The sequence below is a fragment of the Chiloscyllium plagiosum genome, chromosome 7 (genome assembly GCF_004010195.1).
Source record: "Chiloscyllium plagiosum isolate BGI_BamShark_2017 chromosome 7, ASM401019v2, whole genome shotgun sequence".
NCBI classification, from domain to species: domain Eukaryota; kingdom Metazoa; phylum Chordata; class Chondrichthyes; order Orectolobiformes; family Hemiscylliidae; genus Chiloscyllium; species Chiloscyllium plagiosum.
The window spans coordinates 37,164,645-37,171,234 of record NC_057716.1 but is presented as its reverse complement, the minus strand read 5'-3'; positions in this window follow the sequence as shown (position 1 = coordinate 37,171,234).

Genomic DNA, 6,590 nt, shown 5'->3' with positions numbered 1-6,590 from the left:
TACATTGTGTTTGACTCTCATGCATGTAAAGTAGTGCACAGATGCCTAAAATGTCTTTGGCCTTGGTGCCATGCTGTGGAATCAGTAAGTGTGAAAGCACAGATCTGAAAATCCTCCATTCACCATTTCACCAAAAAACATAAAAGTATCTATTTTAATCAGCTTGATGTTGAAATATTGTGAAAAGAAAATTCAAATGAAGATGTTGGGTTTTCATATCACTATCTCACGCTATAATTTCAAGGCTTTTATTTAATAAGCAAACAATTTTGTTTTACTTTATAATTCACACTAAGTCATGGAAAAGCACTTAGTTTAATCATTATACATATAATTTTATGCTTTCCCGAGTCCTGAACTTTAGCTGTAACGGAGGTAAATTCCAAGTACAGGTCAAGCAACTATCAGGGTGGGAATCTGTTGTTGACAGTTCAGTGCAGGTCCAGTCTTTCCCTTTAGCTACAACCGAACTAAGAGACCAAAGTTTGGGTGGGGTGCGGGTTGGGTGGGGCGGTGGAAAGAATAAGAATGTGTGCTTTTTATCATCGAAATTTATTTAAATTCGGAGTTTGTCTCTGAGCAGATTCTACTAGACTTAACAATGCCATTTTCAGAGAGACTACTATTAGTACTCATATTAGCAATTACTTTAAAAAAATTGTATTTAACAACAAATGTTTCCAAACTCTTTGTTTCTTTAATGTTATTGTAAAGATGTTTGTAAACAGTGAGTGCATGCAGAAACATCCAATCCAGATTATCACAGCATTGTACATAACATTCTCCTGTCTGTGTATTTTTCAATCAAGAACAATTACAGAAATTGCCAGGAAATTTGAGACTAATGCTAGCATTTTGAAACCAGAGCATTTGCCCTTTCTAACAAAATAATCATTCCAATATGCAACATAAATGCTGAAACTCTTCTGCCTCAGAACACATAATACGAGGTTTCAGTGAAATTGGGAAGGCATTGCCCCATGATGAAACGATACAAACTGAATGCGAGATATGCATAACATCTTCAACCACAAAGCACCTACTTATTTTAGGTCGAAAAGCAGGAATGTTCTTCCAAAATACCTTTAGTACTCTAGCATGGTGAAGTTGAGAATGTTAGTACATGAAGAATTAAGGACAGTGGAATCAAAAATAATACAAAGGCTGTTAGCAAGGTTTTGTAGAAGGTTTGGAGCCAGAAATTCATCTTGCATGCTAGTGCAAAACTGAATTACATTAGTAATTTTGACCAAGATACATTTGTACCGAAGTATCATTCTCAAAAATGGAAAGAAGCAAAATGTAAATTGTTCATTTCCAGTCACTGAACTGGTCATGATCTATGGATTTAACTCAGAAAGATCAGCTTGGCAGTCCTTACCTGAACAGAATGAGTGTAGAATTGAATCATCAGTTGGATCAAGACAGTATGGAACTAGATGATGAGTAGAAAAGTCATTGGAGAAAGGGAAGAGAAAAGGAAGAGGCCCCTGTTGAGCCATAATGTGTTGGACAGCACTGTTGGGTTAGCACTGGTGCCTCACTGCGTCAGGGACCCGAGTTTGATTCCAGCTTGGGTGACTGTCTGTGTGGAGTCTGAACATTCTCTCTTTGCCTGCGTTGGTTTCCTCCAGGTGCTCCAGTTTCCCACAGTCCAAAGATATGCAGGTTAGGTGAATTGGCCACGATAAATCGCCTATTGTGTTCAGGGATGTGTAGTTTAGGTGCATTAGTCAGGGGTAAATGTAGCGTGATAGGGTGGGGCAATGGGTCTGGGTGAGTTACTCTTAAGAGGGTCAGTGTGGACTTGTTGGGCTGAATAGCCTGTTTCCACACTGTAGGGATTCTGTGAAAATGGCAGTCCACTGGTGATTAGAAAACATCACCCATGGAATTCTTGTCCAGCGCGTAATTAGTGGTGCGGAGAAAAGGTGATGTGCTTTTCTCCCAGGCCAATTCACCCAGTTACTTCTTTTTCTCACCACCTCCAGGGAGAGGAATATCGTGCCTGTAGTTGTGTATTGCACATAGAGTCGTACAGCATGGAAACAGACTCCTTTGTCCAACCAGTCCATGCTGAACATAATCCTAAACTAGTCTCCTGTCTGCTCTTGGGCAAACCTTTCTTAGTCATGTACTTATCTAAATGTCTTTTAAATGCTGTAACTGTGCCTACATCCACCATTTCCTCAGGAAGCTTGTTCCACACACAAGCCACCATCTGTGTAAAATATTTGCCCTTCTTTTTTTAAAAAATTCTCCCCTCTCACCTTAAAAAAAAGATGCCCCCAAGTCTTCAGATCTCCCACCCTAGGGAAAAGACATCTAACATTCACCCTATTTAAACCCCTCATGATTTTATAAACCTGTATAAGGTCACCTCTCAACCTCTTATGCACCAATGAGAAAGGTCCCAGCCTTTTTTTAAAACTCAAACATTCCATATCCGCCTTTTTTTTTCAAATGCTGGATTCAAGATGATGGCATTAAAATTATGCATTCATCAGTTTGCATTTGTTCCCTTTAATGATTGACCATTTATCCTCTCACACATTCCACACTGATTGTTTACATGGAGATTAAGATAATAGAGATATGACAGTGGCTTAATATGATGAAAATTGTAAGATAAATTTATATATAGCACATGGGGAAATACTATAGCTGGGCTTGTCCAATGCATAGTCTCCAACATAGAGGTTTTTATGTAATTTGAAATATGCTATTTTTCTTTTGGTGTCCAGCATATGAAAATCTCAGAACTTGGGCTTGTAGCACACTTTGACTGATGCTTGACTATTCTGTGAAGAGATAGTTGGGAGTTTGTTTTGTAAATCCTGTGAGCTTCATTGGCAAGGTCAGCATTTGTTGACCATCCCTAATTGCCCTTGAGGAGGTGGAGGTGACCTACTTACTCAAAGAACAAAGAAAATTTACAGCCCAGGAACAGGCCCTTTGGCCCTCCAAGCCTGAGCCGATCCAAATCTAATGTCTAAACCTTCGCCCAATTCCTAAGCATCTGTATCCTTCTGCTCCTCACCTACTCATGCATCTGTCCAGACGCATCTTAAATGAATCTACCGTGCCTGTCTCTATTACATCTGCTGGCAACGTGTTCTAGACACCTACCACCCTCTGTATAAAGTACTTGCTGCGTATACCTCCCTTCAGCCTTTCACCTCTCACCTTGAAAGCATGACCTCGTTATTGAATCCTTCACCCTGGGAAAAAGCTTATCTCTATCTACCCTCTCTATGCCCTTCATGGTTTTGTAAACTTCAATCAGGTCCCCCCTCAATCTCCTTTTTTCTAATGAAAACAAACCTTTCTTTTGGTATTGTGACCAGAACTGTACACAGTATTCTAAATGCGGCCGAACCAATGTCTTGTACAATTTTAATATGATCTGCCAGCTCTTATACTCAATACCCCATCCAATGAAGGCAAGCATACTATATGCCTTTTGACCACTCTATCCACCTCTGCAGCAACCTTCAGGGTACAATGGACCTGCGCTCCCAGGTCCCTCTGCTCATCAGCTTTTCCCAAGGCTCTTCCATTCATTGTATAATTCACTGGAGAATTAGACTTTCCTAAATGCATCACTTTGCACTTGTCTGGGTTGAACTCCATCTGCCACTTTTCTGCCCAACTATCTATATTCTCTTGTATTCTTTGACAATCCCTTATGCTTTCTGCTACTCAGAAGACTGCAGTCTGTGGTACACCCTGAGTAGGTAGACCTACTGTTGGGAAGGAAGTTTCTGGATTTCGGACCAGTGGCAGTGATTCAAGGATGTCAATTATGAGTGTCCTCAATGTGACAGAACAGACCATTCTCAACCCTGAGGTCTTTGGACACATAGGATAGGGTGTTTCCAAAAGATTGTGGGATCCAGAGTGGAGGAATTTGTTTCCTTTTCTTTGTTGCTCCCCTATCTGATCCTTAAAGTACTGATTTCTGAGCTTTTTGAAAATTAATGTACCAAGTAGTAGTCACCATTCATAATAATTAGTCACGGGTTCTTTCCGGGCCTATGCATTGGACATTAACACGGGCCTATGCATTGGACATTAACAAAGTTAATGCTACAACACTTCAAGGAAAGCTTCAGAGAGTCTTTGAAGCATTTTTTTTGTCCTTCTCTGAAATGCTAACCATCTCAGAGTTGAGAAAACAGAACCTTTTGAGAAAAGCTTTTCGGCCTCCTGGCTGGTAGTAAGTTCATTGTAGTTGATTTTACAAGAGATATGCATGAATGTTTGTGGAGCTGTCTTCAATAAGGAAACTAACATTGTTCAATAGTCCTCCATTCAATCTGGAGCAGAGGCATTATTGTTCTGGGTCACAGTCCAGATTTCACTGCAGTACAGGAGTGTGGTGACAATAATTGCTCTGCGCACAAAATTCTTGTTGTCTTTGGAGGTCTTAATTGTCAAACACTCGTTGCCTTAGTTTGTTGATTACTGAACAAGCACAACCTATCCAATGTTTGATTTTCTCAGTGATGTTGGCCATTTGAGAATGGTAGGTGCCAAGGTATAGGAAATGCTCGGCATATTCCAGAGCATTTCCTTCAACGCTGGGAGGTGAAATAGTTGGCTGATGTGGGTTGTTAGGAGTTTTGGTTTGGCAACATTCACAGACAAGCCAAGTCTCTTATGTGAAGAATATCAGAAAATTGAGATATTTCTGTAAATCTCATGCAGAGTGCTCAATAATACTACAGTCATCCACAAGCTGTAGATTAACTATGCTTATGCTAGTTATTTTAGTTTTTGCAGAGCAGGTACATTCAGGACTATCCCCAGTAGCCTGTGGTGGAATGTGTGGGTGAACCACCATCAGTGGAAGAGCTACAACAAGCATTGATAGAACTAGAAAACTAAACAAAGATGGTGACCATGAGGAAATTCCAGCTGAGGCCTTCAAAGCATCTTATAACATTGGCAAAACAAGTGAATGATGATGAGGGTCTCTGTCAGCCTGTCCTTTCTATTAGGAGGTATATTCCACTGCTCCTTCCATCAGCTGCCTTTTCCCAGGAAGGCTGGTCTCATTGACGTTAGTGATGTGGAGGAGCTGGTGTTGGACTGCTGTGGACAAAGTTAAAAATCACACTACACCAGGTTATAGTCCAACAGGTTTATTTGGAAGCGCTAGCTTTTGGAGCGCTGCTCCTTCGTCATGTAGCTGTGGAGCAGGATCATAAGACACAGAATTTATTACAAAAGATTACAGTGTCATACAACTGAAATGATATCTTTTGCTATAAATTCTGTGTCTTATAATCCTGCTCCACAGCTACCTGATGAAGGAGCAGCACTCTGAAAGCTAGTACATCCAAATAAACCTGTTGGACTATAACCTGGTGTTGTGTGATTTTTAACTTTATCATTGAGATTAGTGATGTCTGTTTGAAGTCTTAACTCTCATGATCCGATTTCAGATCTTTTTGGTGAATGGTCGTTCTTGACCTTGTCCATGATGCTGAAGGAGGTATAGCAAAGGAGGTTAATGCTATCTGAGGCATCAAGGTGGAACACCAAAAACCAAACAAGGACAGAGCTTCATAGAAAATTTCTGTAGTCACCAAACACCTTAAAATCTAACTGAAAATGAGGAAGCTGTGTGCATGTACTAAGATGAAGATGGTACACTGACCATTCTTCACTATGTCATACTTTCCTATTTTCACGCATCCAAATGGCACAGCCTTAAGAAGGGAACTCCTGTAGTCTCAGGGTTATAGTATTCCAAGGTTGTATTTACACATTGGGTGTTTCACACAAGTTTATATTGTCCTAAAATTCCAAAAGAACTTCTTTTGTAGGTTGTCAGGTGCATTTGGGAACATTTATTCCCTTGCCATTTCTGGGAAATTTATACATGCAAATTAGCTGCTGTATTTCTTCTATCAAGTTATTATAATCCAATGCATGCTTCAATGGAAAGCAGTAGGGCTAACCTGATTTATTTTCTTTTAACAACATTTGCTTGGCTTCACAAGCCAGGTCTGCCTTGTGTTTGTAGTACGTTTCTACAGCCCTGAGTGGCTGTCCCAACCCTGACATAGGAGAGCCATAACAGCCCCTCGATTCATGCTCTTTGCTCCAGCAAGCAGTGTCAATTTCCTCACTACACTACCCCTACTAATACCACATGCTTTCTTACTCTATACCCCCTCAACCCCTCACCTCTCTTGAATGGCTGCTTGTATCATATGTTATGGTCAGTTTGGGTATCCAAAATGTAGCCTTCACATTCATCCAGACAAGTTGGAAGAACCTCATGCCTGTTGGACATTTGCAAAGGCTGAGACTCCTGTGCTGCTGTCCTCTGCATCCACTTATCTGCCTCACTTATACTTGCACTCTTCCATCCCTGATCCCTGACCAAATCAGACAATCCAGTCCAAAGAGATGTGACTGACTCCTGATACGAAGTGTCCAGGCCTGGTACAAAGAATCCAAGTAACTCTCCCAATTCCCTGTTCCATCACGGTATCTAGTTCAACCTCCAGCTCATAAACTCTGAACTGGAGCTGCTCAGATTTCAAACACTTAGCACAGACATATTTGTTCTGGAC